Genomic DNA, 27,210 nt, shown 5'->3' with positions numbered 1-27,210 from the left:
AGGGTTATCTGAGCTCTGCTAAGAAAACAAAAAAAGACTAGGAAAAAATATGAATGTTGGAGATGGGCTACCCTTGAGGCCCAGAGTGGCAAGAGTTTATTTCAAGCTCAGAACAGGTACCTTCCTTGACCCTTCTAGATAAAAATGGCAGCTATGGGGACAGAAGTAGCCATGCCATGCGTGGCTGATTTCTGGCCATTTTGGATCCAAACTGACTCGTGTCAGCTGTTCGGAGATTTGTGTTTAAGTCACCTGTCTCCTAGGGTTTGGTCATTAACTAAAGGGTTATAGCTTCTCCAGGCTCAGTTTCCTTTTTTATTGCCATGAGATCTCTGAGGAGTCTTCTGGCTCTGAAGTTATGTGAGTCTATGATTCTGACAGAAGGCCCCAGAGAGGAATACAGAAGGGTGAAAATGAAGAGTTCTGTGGGGAAAAAAAAGTAATAAAAGAAGAAAAGCCAGCTCCATGACCCCGGCAGGTATGGGGCAGGAAGGTGATGGAAACAGGGGTGATCCTACAGGCCCTAAAGCTCTCTGAGCATTTTCAACCTCTTCCAATTTTCTTTATTGGCCTCTTTCCCCCCAGACAAAGCTGGCACATGGGAAACACTGGTGCTCAACACACAGACCTCTTCTCAGCTTCTTTATTGAAGTTACCACAGGACACTAGATTTCTGCCTTTTTCTCAAGAGCTTTGTCCTGGTGATGTTGGGAAGGTTTCTGGTAAAACCCAAGCCAATTGCCCAAGCCATCTACAATCTATGCACAGCCTCTCTGTTATCCAGAGAAGTGGTTAGTTAGCAGGGGGTGAGGTTGAAGAGAATTGGGTCCTCCTCTCATTCCTAGCACTGGTGCGAATCTAGGTAATCTGAAGACCACATTGGAGCATGAGTATGCAAGAGAGATGGGTGAAAGTGCAGGCACCTCTCTCCACCACTTCCTCCCTGACACCCACTCTCCCTCCCTCAGTCCACCCACCAGCCAGGAGCCATCCTTCATCTGCTTGGTTTATTATCATATTTTTGTGTTAATACATTCTGGTGATCTGCAATGTCAGGTTAGATAATGAAAGTTAAATTGAGTCCCTTCGATTTCCAATGGCTACATATTTGTGCATCTAACTCTGGGGCTGCCATGCAACTTAAACGCATTCTAGAATGTCAATCACACAGCACAGACACCCCACACTGCAGCGGCTTTCTTGGGGAGATTTTTTTTTTTTTTCCTGGTGAACATTTGCAAAGGCGTCTGCCCAGGATGCAGACAACCTGCATCATTATAACAAACCAGCTTATCCGTGAGCACAGCCTAATGGAGCAAATGCGTGGGCCACCCTCTCCCTATTTCTGGCCCCCAATAGCCAGATCTTTAAAAATCACACTCAAGGGGGTGAGGAGATAAAGGGACCAGGACCGCTAAATTAATGGACATTTTCTTCACCAATAAATAAGAAAATAAGGATCACTCACTGTATTTCAGACTGATCACAGCAACATCCAGACGGAAATCCAGGTGATTAAGAACAAGCAAAAACGCATGATCTTGACACCAAAAGGAAGAAAAAAAAGGTTGATGAAGAAAAAATCCAACTGCAATTATCCGTCAATTTTAGTCAACATAGGCACAAATCCAAGTGTGCTCTGCTGCTTTCTCTCTCCCAATCAATGCCTCATTCTGCCGCGGTCAACTTTTCTTCTCCGAAATTTCTTTGCAGATGTATTATTAATTTCCTTTCCTCTTGTGGGAAATTCAAAAAGAAAAGAAAACACCACCATATCAGTTCTTTACTTTCCTAAAAAAGCCCCAAACTTTTCATTCCAAAAATATCTCCTTGGCTTACTTTCTCCTTTAGAGAGAAAAACAAACATACTTTTTCTTTGTGGATCCTCGGTTCTCCATTTCCAACCATCCTTTGGGGGAGGGGGCAGCTGTTTTATTATTATTTATTTATGTCAGAACACACCAACTCCCGCGGGTCTGACACTGGTTTATTTCATTTTTCAATGCTCCCTGTGTGCACATATACACATTTGTGTTAAGATCCAGGTCTCACAAGAAAAAGCTTCGTTCTTCCTTCTCTCTTGCACAATCAGTTTATCCACTGCGTTCGGTTCCAAGAGAGAGCTGCGTCCCGCATCCTTCATTTTTGCAAGGCACCCAACCGCCACCGCCACCAAAAAAGTCTCCTTTTACATCGTCAATTCCTCTCCCCGACCCCCCGCCCAGTCGGAGAATTTGGGGATCAACTCCCCCCACTCGCCACCCTTCCGGTCGGCCCCTTCTCCAAAGATCTGATTAGATTTCTCATCACAACCCAGTGCGCAATTGGATTTTTGATTTCAGCCGCCCGGCCGGCCACCTTCCCCTCTCCCTCCAAACTCCCTGTTATACCCTGACTCCTTGCCTCCACCGCCTCTGCAATTTCATAATCTTACGTTAAATGGAGTGCGGGGGGCGGGGGCGGGGGCGGGGGCGGAGGTAGTGGAGGAAAATTTCAAGGCTCCGTCAGCTGTCAAGGAGAAACCCATTCCTCCCCCCGCTACTTTTTCTTTTTGTTTTTTAAGGCTTGGAGTGGCTTTCGGTTCCTCTGTCCCCGCCCCCACCCCCAGCACCCGGTCCAGATCCTCCAGGTGTTGCAGGAATTGGCGATCAGGGCCGGGATGACGGGGGAGACGCGTGACGCGGTCCCTCGCCGGTGGCCCCTGCCAGCCCCCGGGTCCCCTTCTCCTCCATCAGCGAGCAGCGGATCCGGGGGCGCCGCGGCGAAAGAAGTTCGAACTGGGCTTTTATTTCAGAGAGGGAGGGCGAAGTGAGGGGATCGACGGAGTGGTAGGCAAATTAGAAAAATAATAGTAATAAGGAAAGAAAATAGAAAATGGAACGAAGGAGGTACCAAAAAAAAAAAAAAGAAATCCCTAATCGCTGGCTCCTCTCATCCTTCTCGAATGAAACCGCAGCTTTGATCTCATTTCCAGCTGCGTTCGGTACATTTTGGAGCCACAAGTTGGTTCCTCTCCGCGCAGACCTTCCCGTCGCCGGCTGGTCCTCTGCGAGGATACGCGCTCTCCGGAGCGCAGCTGCTCCGCGCCACCCTTAGCGCCATCGCCCTGGCTCGCGGCTCCTTGAGCGGCGGAAACCCCGGTCCCCTTCCATCCACTTCGGCTTGAACTCTCTTCCTCCCCCTCCCGCTCCTCTCTGCCTTCCTTTCCCCCCAAATAGATAAATGCGCTCCCTGAGCCGGTGGCAGATCTTGGCAGTCTAAGCTTTCTCTCGGCCAATGCCACGTCCCGACGTTTAGGGTCCTAGCTCCCAAAATCTCCTCTCGGACTGCAGTCCCCTTCACTCCTCTGCCCCTCTTTCTTTCCCCTATTCCTTTCCCTCTCTCTGCTTGTGATCAGTGAAATACAATTACCAATTACCTCCCATCATCTTAGCACCGATTGGTCAATTGCATTAACACTTGAAGTCAGGGAAGAGGGGATTGGAGCCTCTGCCGTGTGGTGTGGCACCGCTGCCACCTGGAGGGCAGAGCATGAACAGCTGAGTTTCAAAGCAACCCCCACGCTCGGAGATTAGTAATAGGCAAAGAAACTCAGGGGTTGTGTGGGAGAAGTTGTCAATTTTTTCTAAAAGACTGCCTGTTTTCCTCGTGAAAGCCAGGAGTTGGAGCTACAAAGGGGAAGACATGGAAATCAAATCTCCACTAGTTTTCAAAAATATCACCAAACACAGAAAGCTGTTGCTTTCAGATTGCTGGGCAAGAGCCTCTCCTCTCCGTAGTCAAGCAGGCTGGTCACAAGGTGAGGATTAACACGGTGCTATTACCTAGGATAGGCAGATCAGAAAAAATCTAAGAGTAACTGAACAGCTGCTAGGGAGGGAGCCTGTGGTCCAGCAGGATCATCGCACCGGGAGGAAGCGCTGTAAAGGCGAGATAGGAGCCTTCAGCCTATGCAGTGTTGCAGTAAATTGGCCTGTTCAGTTTGTACCAGACACCCAGGACAGTTTGACAACTCAATTCCAACATCCCTCGCTCCTGGTTGTGGGCTTTTCCATTAACTCATGTTAGGGGGGTGGGTTACATATTTCAACTTCACTGGGTCTTCTTAGGAAGGTGGAGAGGCCCATAAAATCATATTATTAATAATATATTTATATGAATTTCTTTCTCCACTGTATAATTGTCATAAGACCCTGTCTGTAAGCTATGGTTATTCATTTTATTTTATTCAGGTATGTGACCTTGTGATATGAGATGGATAAAATAGGGAATGATAATTCAAACAATAAAAGATTATATACGTTGGGGGAGCAAGGCAAATAAATAATTCTCTGTTTTAAGCTGCACAATTAGTCTCTGTGCTGATTTTCTTTACTTTTGAGAGATCAGAGTATGGACTTGCTTTAAAAACAGTTTTAAACAGGCTGTAGGCTACTCTATTCAAGCACAGTACATATTAAGATTTGAGTCTGAATGTTACAAAGCATAATAAGAAGCAGTATTTGGCAAAAAGGAGAAAATTTCTACGAAGTTAACATTAGAGGCATATACAAGTTAACACCAAATGTCCTTTTTTTTTCTTTCCTCTTCTTTTTATAGTACATGGACATTTCCTCATTTAGAGTTAAAAAATTTTTTTTAATTACGTCCATATATTTCTTTGGGTAGTAAGCACAGACTCTAATATGTGTTTCAGATATCTGCACCTGTGAGAGGAAAGGCCTTTCTTTACACCTGGATTGTGATTTACTATAATTTCTCCATTTTGTTGGAGAGTTTTGATGCGATTATGAATTGCACCAAAATGTGAATTTGTTGAGGGGTAATGGCATTGCTTCTATTTTTAAATAAATGCTGTATTGATTGATTCAGAACACTAGTAGGCAGTTGACTATAACTTTAATTGGTCTTTCGAAGCTCTTAGCCTTATATGCCAATTACAGTTTATCAAGTAAGAAACCATTAAAAAGTACACTCACTAGCTGCTCTAGATAGCTTCAAAGGAGTCCACCCTCTGGTTCTGAAGCTAGCTAGAAGCCATTTGAAATGAAAATTTTCATTTTAGGGACTTTGACAGCTAGGGAAAGGCCAATGATTTGTTTTTCAAAGCTGATTATTAGCTACCTACCAGACATCTTTAAAGCCTTTCAGAATGAATTAATCTATCAAACAAAGCAGCAGGGAAGGATCAGTGCTATTTAGCCAAAAGGAAACAGGAAATGCTTCCCATTCCTGCTTACTTTCCCATTCAGCAGCTACGGTTTCTTTTTCCACATCAGCTACCCATTAACTGTACAAACTTGAATTAGTTATTTGGCCTTCATTTTCTGATTCAGACTCGACCAGTGATTGTTGGGCGTCCATATGGTGTGGTCTTAGCTGACTTCTCATATACATCACCTTATTTAAAATTCAAAATACCCCCCTGAGAGATTTCAAAGATGGGGAAAGTGAAGCTAACATCACATACTTGGTAAATGACATAGACAACTTTGAATCCAGATCTACTCAATTCCAATTCTTCCCGTTCTGCTACAGCTTCTCCCTTTGGGGAAAATGGAAAATACAGCTAAGACAGTCATGAGCCTGCAGGCTGTCATTATCAGCACTGAATCCCCAGAGGTGAATTCCTAACCCTGTGGGGGAATGGAATTGCCACCTTTGTCCCTGAATGACCTCACACAAAGAGAATTGTAGTAAGTCTTAAACAAGCTGACTGTCATGCAAATACACATGCAAACTAAATTGTTGTTAAATAACAACATAAATATACATATTCATTCAGTAGAAGTTGCCAGGTACTGTCAACAATGGCAGGGTATGTGTTCAAGTAAAATTCTTAACGAAAACACTTTTAGAGGAAATAGTTGTCCAGTGAGTAACAGATTGGTCACGATGTCACACTTCTAGTTAGTCCATCTAGCTACCAAAAGGATGGACAGGACAAATGCTGTTAAAATGAGATGACTTGGGACCAGAGGGGCACAGTGCTGACATGGCAGATTGTTTCAACGGACATACAGGATTCTGTGTGTTCTCGTCTCCTGATTTGTAGGCATTTGAGTGGTGAAACAAAACTGTTGTACTGTTTCACTGTGTGCTGGTGACTCTACCTGGTGTAATCTTTAGCAAACAGCAGAGGACAGTATCTTGTTATTAGAAATACAAAATGGCAAATAGAATGAATTCAGTTACTTTGCTAAAAAATAGAGAAAATATGGATGTGTCTATTATGTTATTAGTTTGATTTAACAGGCTGTAGGCTACTCTATTCAAGCACAATATGTACTTAAGACTTGAGTCTTTATTACAAATTCTGGGAATAAGTATCCCTTTCTACTTCCAATACTATTAAAGAGGGACCAGAATATCCTGTGGGATAATCATATTGAGCTTGCCTTTATAGTTACAATAATGACATGTGAATTAACTTCTTTACACCACCTTCTTTTAAAAACTACTTTAGTGATAAAATGCCATATTTAGTGAGAACTTCCTACATGTTATGTGAGACAGTATTCCAAGAATGTTGTATCTCAGAACTAGAAGGTATCCTAATAGTCATCTATCCTTTATTCCTTGAAATATAGATGAACATACTAAAGTCCAAGCAGATTTGCAAATTTCTGCTTTTTTAAAGTGTCTCCTCTGGGATGGCTACTCCTCCACCCAGCTCCCACCCCATATAGTCTAACTTTTCTGTGCTCTCAGACTTTAAAAAAATTAATAATAACTAGCACTTAATGATAGCTTATGAATGCCAAGCATAGTTTAAGTATGTTACAGATGTCAACTCATCCAATCCCCCTAACAATTTTATGAACTAGGTATAATTATCATCCCATTTTATAGGTAATGAAAATGGAGTTGAGATTGAGTAAGGGCACGTAGCTAGGAAGTGACAAGATTTTTAGAGGCAAGATTTTTAACTCAGGTTATTTAACTTCAGACATCATAGTTGTAACCAATAATTCCTATTATTACCTATTGCACTGGATTGAAATGCTTGTCTCATATCTATATTCCTTCAAAACCATGATTGATTTCACGAGAGCATATATATTTTTTTGTATTTCTAATACTGTACACATAGTTGAATAAATAAATGTCTAAGATTATGACATTAGGAAACGGAAGAACCTAGGTCTTTTGTCTCTTACTGAATATTCTTTTCACTGTGGTACACAGAGTGTTAGAAAGATGATATACTTACTGCAATTACTAAATAGAAAAACTAATAAAAAATACCACCAAATAAAATAATTTAATCAGAGAATTATAACTTCTGTATCAGTTAGCTATCGCTACATAATGAACCATCCCAAAACTTGGTAGCTGAAAAGAGCAATCATTTATTATTTCTCATGAGTCTACAGGACTGTTAGAGATTGGTTAAGTGGCTCTTCTGATCTTGGCTGGGTTCATTGTTAGGTGATCTAGAATGGTCTCAGCTAGGGACTCTGGGGCAAGTCAGTTCCACTCCGTGTGTCTCTCTTCCCTTCATCAGCTTGGCCCAAGCAAATTTACTGACAATAGCAGAAGTCCATGAGAACAGCAGAAAGGCATGATTACTTTTTCAGGCTTCCATGTGAATCAAATCTTCTGACTTCCCATTGGCTAAAGCAAATCACTTGTTTCAACCCATTGTCAAGGAACGGGACAGGTCGTCCCACCCACAATGGGAGGCCACTGTAAAGTTACATGACAAAAGAGAGTGAAGACTCAGAGTGATCATTGCAATCAACCACAAATATATCCCTTACAAATAACAGATTTCTTTAATGATTACTGGAGTTTACTGGAAAGAAAACTTTCCCCATAAAGGGTCATTCAGTCAGTCACTTATTTATTTCAACAAATGGGTATTAACCTTCCGTGATGTGCCAGGTATTATGGAAGTTATCACTAACTCATCTGTTACCCCCACTTTCCTGATCACATCTGTTGATGCTATTTCAGGAATAGCTTACACATCTGCCCAATTCTCTTCACTATATTACTTTACGGAGACCACTCTCAAGTTCCTCTGTGGACTCTTTGCCGCTAGTCTTTCCTCTTGTCCATTTGATCCCCTCCCTAGTACTAGTCAGCTTCTGAAAAAGAAAAGCTGATGGAAAAGTTTAAAGAAATAAACAATAAAGGAAAAATATGTTCCATATGTACAATAACAAAAAATCACAACACTGGGAAAACTATTTGCAATGCATAGAACAAAGGATTCATATTCTAAATACATAAATAGTTCTTAGAAATTGATTTTAGAAATAAAGGAGAAAAATACAAATAACTTTACAGATGAGTAGGAAAAAGTACATTATAGTCTATTTGCAGAAGAACTTGTTATTTTAGCACTTAGTACCTATGTTACTTAGGACAGTGCCTGGCCCTTTGGCCTCTTACTACATTTTGAGTGAATGAATGAATGAATGAATGAGTGAACTGTCTTCTTGGTTGAGGAGGAAAGTGGGTAGATACTGGGTAGACCAATTACAAGCAATGGTGACATAATATGGTCAGAATTTTACCAGAAATAAGTGTAAATAGTTGGGGGAGCAGAAGAGACAGTAGCTTCCTCTATGTGGAGGCAGTTCCAGAGGACTTCACAAATAGGAAACCTAAATATGTTAAAGCTTCATAAATATTAGTGTAAGTTTATGGATGCATGATTGAGCATTTCATAGTCAGAGGACAGAGAATATGTACATTCTAAGAAAAAACAATTTGTGGCTGTGGGGGATCAGAATTTGCTACCCCAAAATATGTCTCTTCAGCTTGATTATTTTTAAGAACAAAAGACTCTGAAAGAAACTTTAACCTTCCCCCTAACTGCATAAAAGAATTTAAGATAGAAGGCCTGTCCCAGGAAGGAGCTAATATTGTAGATAACTATAGTATAATATAAACTAGGTGTGGTAGACAGGGAGGAACCTAACAAGGGACTTTTAGTCAAAGTCCTCTCCATCTCTCATTGTCTTTGCAAGGCATGGTCATTTGTTTATCAAACATTAGCTTTTCCACCTCCATGTAAATTGTCTTCCTATCCTTTGAAGTCCCAAACCACTACTCCCAACATCCTCTTTTGTCCTTAGCTGAAGATGGTATTTAAGGTAATAGCTTCCACCATTTTAGCAAGTTACTCAGTTTTCCTGGGTTTCTCCCACGTATATGTTATTAAATTTGTTTGATTTTTCTCCTGTTATTCTGTCTCGTGTCATTTTAATTCTTCGACCAACCAGAAGAACCTAGAAGGTAGAAGAATAGTTCTTCCTCCCCTACATTGGCCCAAAGATTAGCAGGGGTAACACTTAGCTAAATTATATATTCAGTTATGGGAGATGTGTTCAGACTATTGGATGCCATGTAGAGATCCAGAGAGTCTAGATTTTGAAGATAGTCTTAAAATGTCCTTCTAGTCCTTCTAGGAAGGTATCAATCACAAATGATGTCTGGGAAGGAAGAGCATCAGTGAAGGGGAGCATCTCGAGGGAGCAGTCTTCCTTTCTCAGATCACGCTAGGTAACATGACAAATTCTAGGAGTGACTTAAAAGAATAAGAAGAAAGCTGAAGGAAACAACTATTAGACAATTTGACAACCAATTCTGAACCAAATTAGGATCTAATCACATTTTAGAAATCCTTCTTAAATGGTGATCTGAGCACTTGTAGAACACAATCTCCTTTATCAAACGTTTCTAAGAGAGATGGTATTGGTGCATAGAAACTACAAGGTGGTATTTTTGTACAGTCTAAATTAGGATTCTTTGCACTGAGAAGAAAATTGCCCATAAAGGTGTCTTTAAAACTCCACCAGGAATGAGTAGATGGTGTGAATCCACTTGTGTAATTTGGGAAGACAGCTGCATTTTATCTAGCTAAATCAGCACTTGATACTAAACAACTCCTAAAGAATGTCACTTTATTTCAGCATTAGCCATGTAGTGTAGATTCAAGAAATGATAGCCTTGTTTTCCCCACCATATTACTATTGTGTTTTCAGGAAATGAAGTGCGTGAATTTCAAAATTCAGTTCTCTTCACATTGACGATGCATTGGCGCGTCTGTGATTCCAGGCCTCCAGCTGATTTAGTAGCGCGTGATTCAAATAATGTTAAACAATCTACATTTTTAAATGTCCGGGTTTCTCCCATGCACAGCATTTTTGAGGGAAGCAAATGACTGTCTAGGAAATGCTGCAGATTTAAAAAGAAATAATCTATTGTATTTGCATGGAAAATGGAAACAACTTTATCACTTGAATGAAATAATTCTTCAAACACCTAAAAGAAGCACATATAAAGAAATATTATTCAGAGTTGATTTTCAAAATGGGAGGGAGTTGGGAATCCTTTGATTCACACACAGATCTTTTCAACCGATCAACTATCGTGTGAGTTTTATAGAGCAAATGAGATATAAAATAAATATCACTGTGGCAGATGAAGACTGAGGTGTGTCTTGCAGTTGTGGTCTTACTGTACAGAGTGAACACTGAGTGACTGTTAAGTGATTGAGTGCTTGACATTTTACTACAACCTCCAGTTAACAGTCTTCCTGAAAAGGATTTTCATTAAAATTTTAAGAACTTATATGGAAGTTCATATTTTCACTAGGATAACAATTATGCCACATTGCAGAGGATCTGGATGTCTATTTCTTCCAAAGAAGACATACACATGGCCAACAGGCACATAAAAAGATGCTCAATATCACTAATCATCAGGGAAATGCAAATCAAAACCACAATGAGTTATCACTTTACTTCTGCTAGAATGGCTATTATCAAAAAGATAAGAGATTAACAAGTGTTGGCCAGGGTGTGGAGAAAAGGGAACCCTTATGCACTGTTAGTGGGAATGTAAATTGGTACAGCCACTACAGAAAACAGTTGGGAGGTTCCTCAAAAAATTAAAAATAGAACTACCATATGATCCAGCAACTCTACTTTTTGGGTATATATCCAAAGGAAATGAAATCAGGATCTCAAAGAGATGTCTGCATCCCCATGTTCATTGCAGCACTATTTACAACAGCAAACATGTGGAAACAATTTTGAGTGTCCATCGGCTGATGAATAGATAAAGAAAATGTATATATATGTGTGTATACATACATATATATGAAGATTATTCAGCCGAGAGAAAGAAGACAAGTTGTGACAACATGGACGGACCTTGAAGGCATTATGGTAAGTAAAATAAGTCACACAGAGAAAGACAAATACTGTAGGATCTCACTTACATGCGGAATCTAAGGAAACCAAATTCAGAAACAGAGTAAATTGTTGGTTGCCAGGGGCTGAGGAGTGGGGGAAATGGGGAGATGTTGGTCAGAGGGTACAAACTTCCAGTTATAAGATGAATAAATCCCAGGGATCTAATGTACTGCATGGTGTCTATAGTTAGCAATACTAATTGTATACCTGAAAGTTGCTAAGAGAGTAGATCTTAAATGTTCTCACCACATACACACACAAAAGTAATCACATCAGGTGATGGAGGTGTTAACTCACGTTATTGAGGTAGTCATTTCACAATATATACATCTATCAAATCATCACATTGTACACCTTAAACTTACACATGTTATATGTCAATTAACATCTCAAGAAAGCTGGAAAAAAGGAATTGAAAGATTTCAAAACAATTATGCCACGTCAAAATTTAATTTCTTACGATAATTCTTATTAAGGATCCTTCAATTTTTTTGCTATTGTTCTTATTGATTTTAGTGGCTACATTAAAAAGGCCACTGAATTTTCTCACTTTTTCTAGTCTCAATTCTGCTTCTTTTACCTCTAGAGTTAGAGGGTGGCAAAATTACGATATTAGAACAAAGCTTATCTTTGAAGAGGCCAACCACCCCGTTTTGGTGTCTTTTCCTTTTCTATTCCTCTTTATATAAGCCTAAGGCTTCAATATTAGGTATTCCCCATCTCTAAGAAGAAAAATGCTAAATAAACAAATTTGCATATAGATGCTAATTAACAATTTAGTTCAATCTAATCCAATTCATTCATTCATTTAACAAATTTTTATTGAGTACCAATTTCAGTGGATTCTCTATACTATATTTGTGCAAAGTATTAGCACCTTTTCCTTATTTCTCAGAGATGCTTACATTTTTAGGAAGGATTAGTGTATACTCAGAAAGGGGAAATCTTGATCCAAGGAAAGAGCATGGAGTTCTGCCAAGAACAGCAAGTTTGGAATCACATAGACCTGAGTTTGAATTTGACAAACATTCATTGTTTGTACTTTAGGAGAACTGCAAATACTTTAGGGCTGGAGCTTAAAGAGAATGCCAAGAAATGAACCTGCATATAGCAGCCAGATCAAGGATTCTTTGTTTTTGAAGGAGCTTGTCCAAAAGGCAAAGGCACAGCATTGAGGGATATTAAGTTACAGTAACATGATGAGTTTGGGATTTTCAAGACATTACAAGGGGCATTATGCAGATGAAATGGAGAAGAGGAACAACTGGACCTAGGAAATCTAAACAAAGGCAGCAGTTCTGGGGTTGGAGAGGGAGATCAGTATAAGAAATGCCAAGTGTTAGAATCTACAAAATTCTATTAATTTGCATGCTTGTTCTTTATGCATATATGTGTGCATGTGAGTATATACATATGTGACATTCTATGGAGGCTGTACATCACTTTCATTCAATATGGTGAAGTACTTCCTAAAAATAAAGCTCTCTGAAGAGGAAATGGGCTGCCTTGTAAGACTGTCATTGGAGTTGCTCAAGCATAGGCTGGGTCTTTGAGGCAAGCTTAGATTAGATAAGCAGTTCCCAAACTTTGTCCCTGATTAAATTTTCACTAATCCGCTATAGCAAAATGAGATGAGTAAGGAGGGCAATGTAGTGAGTTTGTCCTATTAATTAGTTGAATTAAAAGCAAAAATCTTTAATTTGTGATTAAGTCTCTCCTATCTTTTGACAACTATAATTTCCTTTCTTATTTTTATTTAGTAATATTTTGAAATGTAAAAATCTGGCAAAATAAAAAGTTGGAAACACTCTATTGAGCCATTGTATATTTTATTCATTTTAATGGCAAGAAAGATGTTAAAGTCTGGGGCCTATTAGACTGATGGCCTTTGAGGGCCCTTTGGGCTCTTAAATTTTATGCTTGTATCAGAATATGTCTGCCCGGAGAAGTGCTTTCATGTAGAGCAACAGAAAAGTGTGATTGACCTTATTTAACCTTTCATAAAACAAATCAGTTGTCTCAGACAATAACTGCAGAAAATGCTCCCAAAGTTTCCAAGTACAGCCTCTTTAGAAAGCCAAATTCTAAAGTGAAATTGATGACATCTTACAAACACTTGTTCAAATGTTCCTTTCACAGCAAAATACAACATCAGAAAAATGTTAAGAACCAAATTGCCAGAATCGCTCACCAAAGTTGACAATTTTGGAGCCCCCCACCTACAGACCTACAGCCCTGTGTCAAGCCATTTTCCATCTGGAACTTCAGGGTCCTGGGGGGCCTGACTGTCCACACTCTTTTTCCTTAAGGTGCTACTGACAAGCAAAGAATGACAAACAAAAAAAATGGCTTTGCCATTAAACTAAGCTTCAAGTCAGAGACAGGTGCCTCTAAATGCCTGTGCAGTCAAATGCCACAGGATTTCAAATGGAAATGACGTGAATTAATTTCCTGAGAAGAACAAAAAGAAAAGGAAAATGGAGAAGAAAGGCAGCTTCCTGTAACACAATATGCAGATTAATGGCACCCACTGATTGATCGAAGTGTCAAAAACGCACCTTTCAGATATAAATGAAGCTACTGGAAAAGTTTGGGGGCTCTCTAGCTCTCTCTTATTCATACAAAATATTCACTGATAAAGTCAAAATAGAATTCATTTTTCTTGGTACCTTTAACTTCTTTGCTACACCAAAAGCTAACCTTTCGGACAGTAGCCCTTGGATGAAAGAGGATAAGAGCTACCCAACGGCATCTCATCGTACCAGGAATAAAATTAAAATTCCTTGTATTGACTTATAAAATCCTACTTTTCCTGGCTTCCACCCCCTCCTCTCAGCCTTTCTTCGACTTTATATCACGTGCTCCTGCATGTCAGCTACTCCAGCCATATGTGCCTTCTTTCTGTGCTGACAGTAGGGCCTTGGTACTAACTGTTCCCTCTGCCTAGAACATTTCGTCTCTGTTCTTTGAGGCACTGATCCTCTTGATCTTCTGAGAGGGGCCATCTCTCCCAAGCAGCTAGAGTAGCTGCCCAATGTCTATCACGTCACCACATTGTAATTTTGTGCAGAGCACTTATCTGATTGTCTTTTTTAATTTGTGGAGTTGTCTACCTCTGCTGGAATATTGTCCACGGGAGCAAGGACATTGCCTTTCCTGTTCAGAGCTGTATCCTCTACTCATAGAACGCACAGAGAAGATGCTGAATTCAAATTTTTGAATGAAGAGCTGAAAAGGTAAAAGTTAGATCTGGAAGCCAACTAGACAGCGTAGATAAGGGGTAAACGTACAGATTGGAGAAGGAGGCATACTGTTCCTTTAGCAACTATTCTGTGGTCACCCTTAGGTAGGGCTTAACTGAATGAGGACTACGCATCCAGTCTTATTTATATTCTGTCAAATACAAAAAAAGGGAAGAATTTACGTTCCTAACTTCTAGTCATGCATAAATAATATTGGGTAAAAGCTTGGGCACTTGAGTCCAACACCTGAGATTTGAATATTGGCTCCACTCCTTCCTAACTGTGTGACCTGGGGTAAGTCGCTTAAACCCTCTAAGCCTCCAAGACCTCACCTATAACTGGTCACTTCTATCCCACAGAGTTAGGAGGATTAAAATAAAATAATGAACATGGAATAGTTAGCGTAGTTGCTGACATCTAATGAGCACTCATTAAGTATTAGTGGTATTTGATATTTTTAATAAATATTTAATATCAAGCTTTCAGTTACAGTGGACTCTTCTCTTCCACATGTTGTTACTTGGCCAGCCGGGTCATTTTTTGGCTATCCCTTAAAAATGCAGCAAATGTGACACAGAAAACAGAACCTCACTCCATGCTCTTTGAGAAAGCCTTCCTTGGCATCTCTACATACTTCATTCAGCCACAATGCCTGGCTAGAGTTTAAAGTTACTTTCATCTACACAAACATATAGCAAAATGAATGTTAAAACTGCTTTAGGAAGCATATTAAAGAAAATGTCATTTTGTCCTTATCTATCTTTCCTATAAAGATTTAGTTATTGTATCTTTAAAAAGGTCAAACTTTTCTTCTCCCTAAGTTTCTAAAGAAATCGCAAAATGTGGTGTGACCTTGAACTAATTGCTTTGCCTTTCTGTGTCTCAGTTTGTCTGTTTTAAGTAAGTATAATGCTTCCTAACACAGCAACTGTTCACTCCATGATAGTGAGGTGGAAATTAGTTTCTCATGTTCAAAATCAGAATCACCTTCAATACTCCACCCACCACCCCAACCCACCTACATGTTCGTTCATTTGCCACGCTCTCTAGTTCCTCCGTGGTTAACATTTTTTGCCTGTGTCCCTTCTTGTACACTCCACATGCTTTCAGTTTAGACTCTGAACACTCTGCCCTAGTTCCAGAGCATCTCCTAGTCTCTGGTCTCCGCCTCCTCCAATGGAGCCTACTCACAGCCGATACATAGCTGAAAGGACCAGCCGTCATTCAAAGCAACAGGGAACATTTATTGAGTGCTTACTATGTGTCCTGCACTGTGCTAAGCACTTTACAGACATTGTCATTTAACCACAGCTCCAAGGATGGGCATGCCCACCTTCAGAGAATCTCATTAGCTACTTGATTATATCTGCATTCCTCACTCTCTATAATACGGCCCTAACTTTGCTCTGCCGTGTACTGTTTAATGATCTCGGGCAAGATACGTAATCTCAAAAAACCTTCAATTTCCTTATCTGTAAAATAAGGAAAATAATAGTGCAACCTCATAAGGTTATTGTAAGGTTTCTTATCTGTGGCACAGTTGGCATTTGGGGTCAGATGATTCTTTGTTTTAGGGGGGATACTCTATGTGTTGTAAGATGTCTAGCAGCATCCCTGGCCTCTACCCACTAGATGGCAGTATCACCCTCCCTTCCCTTCCCTACACCCTTCCCACCGCCATTTTGAAGATCAAAGTATCTCCAGACATTGCCCAATCATCCGCTCGTCACAAGCATACCACATACTAGGGTATTTGGATGAATCAATTAGATGCTTTTAGATGCTGGGTGTAAATAGTTCCTTTCAATCTCTTAGTTCTAGGGACCAACTTGTTTGTTCCCCATTCCCCAGAGTAACCGGAGGGCTTGTGGCTGCCAAGATGGGTCCTAGGTTTCCCTGCCTCCTTGTTTTGTGGTTCTTTCCACAGCAACACTCTCTTCCCTACTTCTGCCTTGGAAATTCTTACCCAACCTCCAGAGTACTTCTCCTACCAGAAGTTTTCCCTAATTCTTCCCAACTGTGTGATATTTTTCCCTCTAAATACTTTTACTGGGGCTGGCCTGGTGGCGTAGTGGTTAAGTTCACGTGCTCCACTTCGGTGGCCCCTGTGGTTCACGGTTTGGATCCCAGGCGGGGACCTACACACAGCTCATCAAGTTCACACACTCATGCTGTGGCGGGGTCCCACATACAAAATAGGGGACGATTGGCACAGATGTTAGCTCAAGGCCATCTTCCTCAGAAAATAAATAAATACTTTTACCATCCTTTTTGTACCTCAGTCATGACCTTTACATTCTACCATATTGTGAAGTTATTGGTGTAACTGTGTCATCTCTCTTGTTGGGACTGGAAACTCCATGAGAGTGAGATTCTTTGTTTTCTATCTTTTTAGCCACCATAGAAGTGAACACATTGTCTGGCATATATTAGTTGCTCATTAAATGTTTGTTAAATTGAATTTATGACACAGAAGAAATAAATGACTTATTATAAGACAATGCCTACAAATATTAAAGTAAACTAAAAAACGTTAGAGGATAAAAAATCAAAATTATATCCAGATGCTTGTTGAAATAATCAGATAATCGATCCAATAGAGGTTTATTGTTTAAATTATTCATACAACTGCCTTAGCTTTCTGCTTCTCTTCGCACGTGTAGAAACAGCTGAGAAAGAATTATAGTTGTCATTTGAAAACTGTTAAGTGATTTGCCTACTGATGGAATCTGTATTCTTCCACTAGAAACAGAATTTATCAAATAAAGGAGGCACAAACAAATCCACATTATTGCTTTATTAATCAAGAGGGATGGCCAAGGAGGCAACCGCCAGTGTGAAACAATATAAGTTGCAAGTGAAATTGATCCTTTCTTTCCCCCTGGACCTGGTGTTTAGGAAAAGGCACCACGCCTCTCCCCCGACTACACACACTTGTTTGCTGTGGAAGGTGAAATTCCCTGCTCTCCAAGAGTTTGAAATATAAAAAAGTTTGTGCAAAGCCATTGTTATGATGCAATTATGATAAAATAGAAAAGACACTGATCTTTGATTTGGGAAACATGGATTAAAGACTCAACATTACCCCTTAAGATCATTGTAACTGTTAGGCTGAGTAGTGGCCTCCCAAAGATGTCCACATCCTAATCCCCAGAACTTTGGGAGATGTTGCCTTCTGTGGCAAATGGGACCTTGATGGTATGATTGAGTCAAGGAGTTTGAGATGAGGAGATTATCTTGGATTATCTAGGTAGGCCCAATGTAATCACAAGGATCCGTATAAGAGGAAGGCAAGAGGGTCAGACTCAGGGAGAGAGCAATTTGAAGATGCCACATTGCTGGATTTGAAGACGGAAGACAAGGCCACAAGCCAAGGCCTTTGGAAGCTGGAGAAGGCAAGGAAACAAATTCTCCCCTAGAGCCTCCAATAGGAAGGCAACTTTGCCAACACCTTAATTTTATCCCCTTGAAGCTGGTTTTGGACTTCTGAGCTCCAGAACCATAAGACAATACATTTATGTTGTTTTGAGCCACTAAGATTGTGGTAATTTGCTACAGCAGCCATAGGAAACTACAACAGTGAACTTCAATAAATCTACTATCTGTTTAAGCCCCAGTTTCCAAATTTCTAAAACTTGGGCAATATCTATGTAACCACATTGTTTGAGTGATATAAAAAGATAAAGAAGTTAGACATTGGTTATTTTAGACATTTTGCCATGTTTTAGTTATTCTTTTGATATAGCTGCTCAGTTTTCTTTTAAGGACTTACCTCTCAGACACTAAGGTAGGACTGACCACCTACTATAGTGATGTGGGGACAAATAACTTGGCCAATCAGTCAACATAATTGGTTGTGAGCGGGCAAGTGACTCAAGGTAGGACCAACACAAAATTTTTCACAAGGACGATAAGGAAGCAGCTACCCTGAATCCACTGAGGTTGCCAAAGTGATAGAATGCAAGTCTGTTGTTGTTTGGAGATTTCTTTGCCAACAAATAGGAGAAACTACCTAACAGTAAGGAGATTAGAGCTATGAGATTAAGAGCGATCAATTCCACATACTAGCTACGAGCATCTAGATTTTTCCATCCCAGAAACTACTCTATTCTGAGAACGTTTTTGGTTACATGAGCCAATAAAATGTGTGTGTGTGTGTGATAAGTCAGGTTGGATTTTATTTACTCAAAACAGAAAAAAAAATCTATGTGAAATTGTGTGACAAATAATATACTATAAATATATAAAACCAAATTATTTTTGCTCTATGAAGTATAAATGCTGATGGTAGAAAATTCAGATAATACATACTGACAAAGTACATTAGCCAAAATATGCATCATCCAAAATTCCACAGCTGGAGATCATTACTGTTAAGATATGACTGTTTTCTTACTTGACTACGTATGCAAAGTATAAGTAGGAGAATTTGGGTTGGTTTTCTAGAGAGTGAGGCATCTAAACTTGACCTTGAAGGATAAGTGGGATTTTGATAGGCAAAGATAAACATAAATTTATATATATATATATACACACACACACATGATTATACACATATGTATATATGATTTTTGACAAATGTACAAAGATAATTCAGTGGAGAAAGGATAGTCTTTTCAACAAAAAGTGCTGGAACAATTAGATATCCATATGCAAAACCATGAACTTTGGTTCATACCACATGCCATATATGAATATTAACTCAAAATGGATCATAGACCTAACTGTAAAATGTGGAACTATAAAACTTGTAGAAGCAACCATAGGAGAAAATCCTTATGACCTATGATTTTAATTTGACACAAATATTTTAGATATGATACCAAATGCGTGATCCATAAAAGAAAAAAATAATAAATTGGGCTTCACCAAGATTAAAAGCTTCAACTCTTGGAAAGACATTGTCAAGGGAAGAAGAAAATAAGTTGCACACAGGAGGAAAATATTTGCAAACCATATATCTCATATAAGACTTAAAACCAGAATATATAAAGGACTCAGAAAACTCAATAATAAAAAATAGGTAACTCATACAAGAATGATGGCAAATAAGCCATAAGCCATATGGATGGCAAATAAGCACATTAAAAGATGCTCAGCATTGTGAGTAATTAGAGAAATGCAAATTAAAACCACCATGAGATACCACTACACACCTATTAGAGTGATGAAGATCAAAAAGTGTTGGCAAGGATATGGAGGGACTAGAAGTCTCATACACTGCTGGTGGGAATGTAAAATGTTACAACTACTTTGGAAAAAGAGTTTGATTTACCATATAATCCAGCCATTACACTCTTAGGTATTTACTCAAAAGAAATGAAAGCATATGTCCATACAAAGATTTGTACACCAATGTTCACGGCATCTTTATCTGCAATAGCCAAAAGTTGGAAATGACCTAAATATGTATCAATAGCTGAATGAATAAACAAACTGTGGTATACCCATGTAATGGAATACTACTCAGCAATGAAGACAAATAGACTTTGAGACGTGCAATAACATGAATAAGTATGAGAATAGTTGTGGTGTATGAAAGAATCTGGTCAAAAAAGAGTACATACTGTGTGATTGTCTTTATACAAAACTCCCAAAAATGAAAACAAATCTATAGTGACAGAAAAAGATCAGGAGTGGCTTGAGACCAAGTTGGGGGAGGAGAGTCAGGACAGAAGGAGGAGAGGGAAGCATAAGGAAACTTTGGGAGATGATGCATAAATTGATTATCTTGATTATATGGATTATCTTGATTGTGTGATGGTTTCATGGTGTTTGTATGTGTCAAAACTTCTGAAATTGTACACTTTAAACATATCCAGTTTAAGGCACATCAAATAGACCTCAAAGTTGCGGGAAAAAAATGAAGAGCAAAGGAGAACACATGAATAAGTGTAAGGGAGAGCATAGGAGAGATCTGAGCCCAGTAACTCCTTCCATGTGCCAGAGCATAGAGTATGTAAGGATAGGGGAAGCTGTCAACAGCATGTGAATAGCAAAGTAGATGAGAGAGCAGAGTTCTGAAGCCAGACTTCCTGAGTTCAAATCCTAACTCTGTCATTTACTAGCTGTGTGATCTTAGAAGGTTAACTTTACTCTCTCAGTTTGTTCATATAAAAAAATGGGAATAAAAATAGTACCAGCCTCAGAGGATTGTTTTGAGGTTTATATAGATATGCAAAATTAATATATGCAAAGTTAATATATGCAAAATATTTACCATATGCAAATATGACATGGTTAGGATAATTTGGCCATTCTCATTGTCATTATTTTTTAAACAATTTCATTGAGATATAATCCACATACCATGCAATTCACTTATTTAAATGTACAATTCAATGGTTTTTAGTATATTCATAGTTGTGCAACCATATCACAGTCTCATTTTAGAACATTTTGTCACTTCGAAAAGAGACTCTCTACCCATTAGTGGTCATTCCTCATCCTCCTCACCCCGCCTTGGGCAACCACTAATCTTTCTGTTTCTATAGATTTGCTTAATCTGTATTCAAATTGATGTAGAACCGTATCCATATCATATTCATATTCAACATTTCATATAAGTGGATACCATATGTGATCTTTTGTGTCTGGTTTCTTTCACTGAGCGTAGTGTTTCCAAAGTTCATCCACGTCATAGGATACACCAGTACTTCATTCCTTTATATTGCCAAATACTATTTCATTGTATGGAGACCCTGCATTTTATTCCAGTTATTATTATTGTAGGATAGAGTATTTTTGTCTGAAGAGGACAGAGAAGGAAGGAACAGAGGTGTGATCCTAATGGCAGTCCAGCAACCTAGAAACAGCAGGGAATTGTATTTGACTAGAGAAGGGAAAGAGTGGTTGAAAACGAAGTGGAAAATTTCCTGGAGAGATGCCGGAGACTCCTGTGCTTCCCTAGTGTTGGCCCTGCCTGGGGTCTGAGGAAAAACAGATGACTCATTCATTCTATACAGAGTAACCTAATGCAGAAGAAATTTCTGCTTTCTCACTAGCCCTGTTAGCATGGGCAAGTCATTTAACCTTTGAAATGTCGTTTCCTCCAAACATGTCCCCACCCTTCCATTCATCCCCTCCAGCTCTGGGCTTACCTCACAGGCCTATTGTGAGGATCATATGTTAATGGAATTAAAAATATTTTACGAACTGGAGCATGTTTTTTAAAGTACAAAAATGTTTCAATAGTACATTGTGCTAGAAGCATTTTGAAATATTTTCTAATGACCGGAAATTGCTTTAGAAATGCCTGAATTTCTTAGGAATTGATAGGTAAATGAAGAAAACACCAGCACCACCAGCTAGCCATTGTGGTTAGTTGAAAACGGGTCCTGATAGACTCTGATGTCCTTGCAGGTAGGACGCCAGCCCATGATCACTGTATCACACTGCTGACCACAATTTCTAGGATATGACAATATCTTAATAAACTCATCTGTTGAAGCAAAACCCAAATTACATACTATAATGCATCAGTCAGCTTGTGCATGACTTTCATGTTATATACTTCTTAATGAAACAATAAAGACGTACTACTGATAGTAACGTAGCTCACATTTAATGGGCGTGTACCATGTGCCAGACAGCGTGCTAAGTTCTCCACATGTGTTGACTCACAGTAACTGTCCTTTTACAAAAGACCTGAAGGCAAGAGGAGTAACTTTTTTAAGTTTAAAAAGTAATTCATGAAGCTGGGATTTTAACCCAGTTTGATCTAAAGCCACAGGCCTTAAAGAGCATTTTGGTTTATTTTTATTTATTAGAATTAAGTATAATAATTACTTATTATCTCATATACACAACTTTAGATTCTAAAGAAAGGATCTGGAGGCAGTGTTTTGTTTTGTTGAGTCTCCACTTAGAAATGTTCCAAAAAACATACACAGCAATTCTGATATTCGATCCTTCACTAAGGGTTCACCTGAGCTGTTTCCTAATTCAAATTGTAGTCCTTAAAGAAACTGAGGACTCCTCAGATGCTTTGTGTCACTATCTCTGCCAAAACAAAATATCTCCATACTCTGTGCCACCATACTTTATTCTGTCATTTTTTCTAAAACTTTTCAAAACTCAACTTATCCATGAAATCTTCAGCAATCGAGGCGGAAGCCACCCAGACATTCTGTTAATATCTTCAGCGTGATTGATATTTCTCTCCTGCAGTGTGGCAGGATAGCATATGTGTATATGTGGGCAAGCATATATATCTTTATGTTAATGTGCATCTGTTCTTCTCATCGCTACCCTATACTATTAAGATATTAAGCTCCTAGGGTCTGTCCTTGCTTTCCCCCAACAGAAGAGAACATTTATTCACCTGGGTAATCCCAGTGCCTAGCTCCTTGGCATGATGTACATGTTCAATAAACATTTACTGAATGAGTGAGTGAGTGCTCAATGAAAACAGTGACAACCTTGAAGGAAAAGCTCTCCTCGCACAGAGAGAAAATAAGATCACGTACAAATATAACTGCAAATAGCATGCCTTCTCTGGTATTTTATTTTTTTAAGCATTCTCAACTGAAATGTGCTATGGAATGGCTGAGACTTAGCAGGTAATTTTCATTTCACCTCTGCTTTTCAATTGGTTACTACTTGCCAAATACACTACACTTAGAGTGCTTTTCCCCCTTCAGGTATGATACTACAATACTATGCTATGTTCTTTGGATGCCTTTCCCTTTTAAAGCTATGGCGTTCATTCATATCTTGTTATTTATCAAGGATGTATTCTTTAGGCTAGGGTGAAAACTAAAGATGAACAGTGGGGTTCTAACTCACCAACTCCCCTCTCTTGTCATGAAAAAGGGATATCTGAAAAGATCAAAATTCTGAGTCCTGTGAGCCTTGTGCTTGGTACATCTGATGTGAGTCTTTTTAAATTATTACTGTTACTTTAAACAACGGTCACCGTAAATAAACATTATAATGTATTGTACTTCTACAGTAAGAAGAGCGGCTAATGCTTAAGAAGATTTGAATCCTACTGCCTTGATTTTAATCCCAAATCCACCTCCTTTCTATTTGAATGACCTTGAAAAAGTTAACTTCTCCCACCCTCAGCGTCTTTATCTTTGAAATGAAGTAGAAAGGGTGCTGATATAATTCATATGAAGAGGCTCCTTCCAGTCATCTGCATAGCAAGTCCTTCCGTTATTTTTATGATAATGGTAATGATAAATAGACTAGGATAAGTAGACTCCTCCATGAACAGACCCATTCAAAACCTCTTAAAAAAAGGATTCCTAACCTTTCATGGCACCAACAGGGATCCATCCAAGAATGCTAAGTGAAAAGCAATTTTTGGGGAACCTAGAACTACTGGGCTCCTCTGCTCCTGTCTCAGCCTTAGGTGCAAAGGACCCATTCTTTACCTCGGGGATACTAACTGCTCCATTAATGCAGGATGGTGGTTGTTCCAATATTTTAGGAGAAGAGGTAGGGACAACAATCTAGATGAAAGGGAAGGGGACTTAACTTGAAGGACATTTACTTGAGCATTTAGTTGCTTCCAAAGATTTGATAGTTGTTATACAAGGGCTCAAGGTCTCCCGAGTGTAGGGGAGCAGAATTTGCTATCCTAAAATGTCTCTTTGGCTTGATTATTTTTAAGAAGAAAAGACTCAGGAAGAAACTTTGAACTTCCCCTTAGCTGCCTAAAAGAATTTAAGATAGAAGGCCTGTTCCAGGAAGGAGCTCTCACCACAGATAACTATAGTATAATATGAACTAGGTGTGGTAGACAGGGAGGAAACCAGCAAGGCCCACTTGATCAAAATCCTCCCCATGTCCCATTGTCTCTGCAAGGCATGGCAAACATTTGTTTACTAACCATTTGCTTTTCCCTCTCCATGTCTTTCTCCACTTTGAAATCCCAGACTACTACCCCCAACATTCTCCTTTGTATTTAGCTGAAGATGGTATTTAAGGTGGTGGCTTTGGCCATTTTGGTGAGTTACTCAGATTTCCTGGGTCTCTCCCGTGTATACATGACACTAGACTTTGTTTGATTTTCTCCTATTATTCTGTCTCATGTCAATTTAATTCTTAGACCAGCTAGAAGGACCTAGAAGGGTAGAGGAGAACTTCTTCCACCCTTACACAAGCAACACCTTGGCACTTCCCCTGAACAGGTGCCCCTTCTTTTGTACTTTACAGGCTTGCAGAATCGTGAGTCTGTCATTTTAGTTGCTCTGTCATGCATGCACTCCTTTCACTGAGACTTACACCAGAAGTGATCTTGGCTTCACTTTGTTGCTGAGCAGCCCATATATTCTTGTTTTCCATATTTCAACCATCCTCAATGTCTCTTTTCAATGCCTAGCCTTGGAAATTATATCTCGCATTCTTCTTGTTTAGTCCTATTTGTAAATGATCAACTGTTTTTTTTTTATATTAGTTTTGAGCCCCCTACCCCAGGCTTTTTAACATATTGCTAGTAGTCACAGCCCCTCGGTTCTATGGCTCAAAACAACAGCAAGAGATATTATCACTGTTGTAAACTAGGACAATAGGAGTCACAGCTCAACCCCATTCCAAGTGAAGGGGAACAGAATTTGCCACCCCAAAATATGTCTCTTTGGCATAAGAATTATTTTAGACTGATTATTTTTAAGAAACAGTGCGCATAGGAAAATCTCTGAAAACGAAGTAGAAGTTACCCTTTTGTAAGAGTAATTTACAGGCCAGACCCAGTGGCATAGTGGTTAAGTTCGGCATGCTCCATTTCAGTGGCCTGGGTTCCGTTCTCAATTTGTAAGGCTGTCCCACCCTTACAAGGATAAAAGAGTGACTCTAAATCTCTAGCAACTCTTCTCAATGGAAAAGGCACTGACTTAAACCTGCATAACAACCTTACCCTTGTTTACTGTGCTTTTCCTGGTAACCTCCCATAACCAATTGCCCACCGGCAACATCTTTTGTTTTTGGCTGGAGATGGTATTTAAGATGGGGGCTTGGGCCATTTAAGGAAGTTACTCAGATTTCCTGGGTATTCCCCATGTATACAGGAGGTATACACGATATTAAACTTCTTTTTGTTTTTTTTCCTATTAATTTGTCTTTTATTGCAGAGGATGTCTCAGCCAAGAACCTAGAATGACAGGGGGAAATTTATTTTTCCTCCTCAACACCAGGAAAACATGATAGGTCCCCAGATCTACCCCCTCCCGAGGCCTACTTCTGGTGAAAACAATATGAGTTACAAAGAGGTAGTATGTGTGTGTGTCTTTTAATGGAAGTAGGTGATCTCTTACTCTTTGAAGAACTTTTTCCTTTGTTTGCAATTTATTCTCTCAAGTTATATACTTACATGTCTATTTATTTCTTCTTTAAAAAAATAGAATACATATAAAAAAATAAGCCATAAGCCACTCGGATATTTTCTACACAAATAAATGCATAATACATGTAATATACAAATTATTGATATCATATTTACATAATTTCATGTAATCAGATTTTTTAAATTAATAGTATATTATGAATACATTCCCATGTCTATACATTTGAGCAGCATCATCAATACTAATAACTGTATAGTGTTTTATTATATCAATAGGCCAGATGATAAGTCCTTTATTTTTAGGTATTTAGGTGGTCTCTAATATATTGCAACTGTTTACAATGCTCCAATGACCATGCATGTACCTATATCTTCATTCATTTGTCCACTGATTTCCTTAAGAGAAATCTTAGAAAAAGTAATGTTAGGTCTGGGGCAAGCACATTTTAAAGACTTTTGATAACATGCCATATTGGTCCCCAGAAGGGTTCCACCAAGTTACACTCTCAGCAGCAGTTTATAAAAATGTTCTTGCTCTACACTCTTGCCACTACTGAGTGTTTTAATTCAGTTTTTAATTTAAAGAGCAAGAAAGAGTCATCCCATAGGGCTTGAGATCTCCCTGAGTAGGGTTACATCAGATTTACGGTGTAAAGATATGTTAACCAGGGCCTGAGTCATGGGAATGTGGCCACGTTTTTTCTATTACCAAGAACTCTATGAATCAAATCTAATAACTATTTCACTTACTACCAATACAGCCACATTTCAGAGAAAACCCAAACTGGAAGAAGCTATATATTTTTTATCAAAAAATTCCCATGGATGTGATAATGGCAAACATTCTTTGGTTCTCTTTCGATTGGGGCAATAATATTGTTTCACTTGAAATTACATATCTCATTTTAGACTTTGGGGCATCTAATTTATATATACGTTTCCAGGAATAAAAGGAACCCTATTTGTTCCCAAATAGAAATGTCAATCATAAAGGAAAAACTACTGCAGCTTAACCACATAGATGTCTACTTTGTGGATATAAATCACAAACCTGACCAGGCTATTTGGAACTCTACTTGTTCCAATCTGTTCCTCTGTTCATTTAACCACCTTTTGGAAGACAATAATTCTCAGTCTTCTATTAGCAAGAAGTCAGAAATAAACTTAAGCACTGATAGAGCTAATCCCTATTAGGATAACAATGCCAAATGAAGCAAAAATCTGCATGCCAGCGTTTACACACAACAGAAGGGGAAGAATTGTGATAGTTAATCAAAGGAGTGCTTGTATTTTCTGATCTCCTCTAAGATTTTAATATGTTTTTGCAAAGGATTCTTGGAAAATTTCCCTGAAGATACAAATATTCCTATAGAATCTGTTACCCATTTATTTTGCTAACTGATTATAAATGTGATTAGAAACTTCATAAATCTCAAGGCAAAATTAGACTGCTCCCACTATGATC

General features: G+C 39.0%; 1 protein-coding gene and 1 long non-coding RNA gene across 6 annotated transcripts in view; one reads left to right on the top strand and one right to left on the bottom strand.

Moving 5' to 3' along the window:
• The window catches only part of LRRC4C (leucine rich repeat containing 4C), a 171,563-nt gene extending 168,186 nt beyond the window's left edge, over positions 1-3,377 (bottom strand). For 4 of the 5 annotated variants that reach the window (XM_087423120.1, XM_087423119.1, XM_087423121.1 and 1 more), the window contains exon 1: positions 1,469-3,371. The gene's annotated coding sequence lies outside the window, so the exon portion shown is untranslated. Of the gene's footprint in view, positions 1-1,468 lie in introns of all 5 variants that reach the window. The other variant, XR_015549754.1, reaches the window with a different exon arrangement.
• Positions 3,378-3,522: 145 nt separating this feature from the next.
• LOC147912660 (uncharacterized) lies at positions 3,523-15,321 on the top strand. The gene is made up of 3 exons (XR_015549755.1): positions 3,523-3,799; positions 11,017-11,186; positions 13,353-15,321. It is a non-coding gene; the product is annotated as an uncharacterized LOC147912660 (long non-coding RNA).
• The last annotated feature ends 11,889 nt before the right edge of the window (positions 15,322-27,210 follow it).

Source organism: Ceratotherium simum, chromosome 34 (assembly GCF_057802395.1).
Source record: "Ceratotherium simum simum isolate JZ-2026a chromosome 34, ASM5780239v1, whole genome shotgun sequence".
Classification (NCBI taxonomy): domain Eukaryota; kingdom Metazoa; phylum Chordata; class Mammalia; order Perissodactyla; family Rhinocerotidae; genus Ceratotherium; species Ceratotherium simum.
The sequence above is the reverse complement of the archived record's forward strand: the minus strand, read 5'-3'. Positions and strand labels throughout refer to the sequence as shown.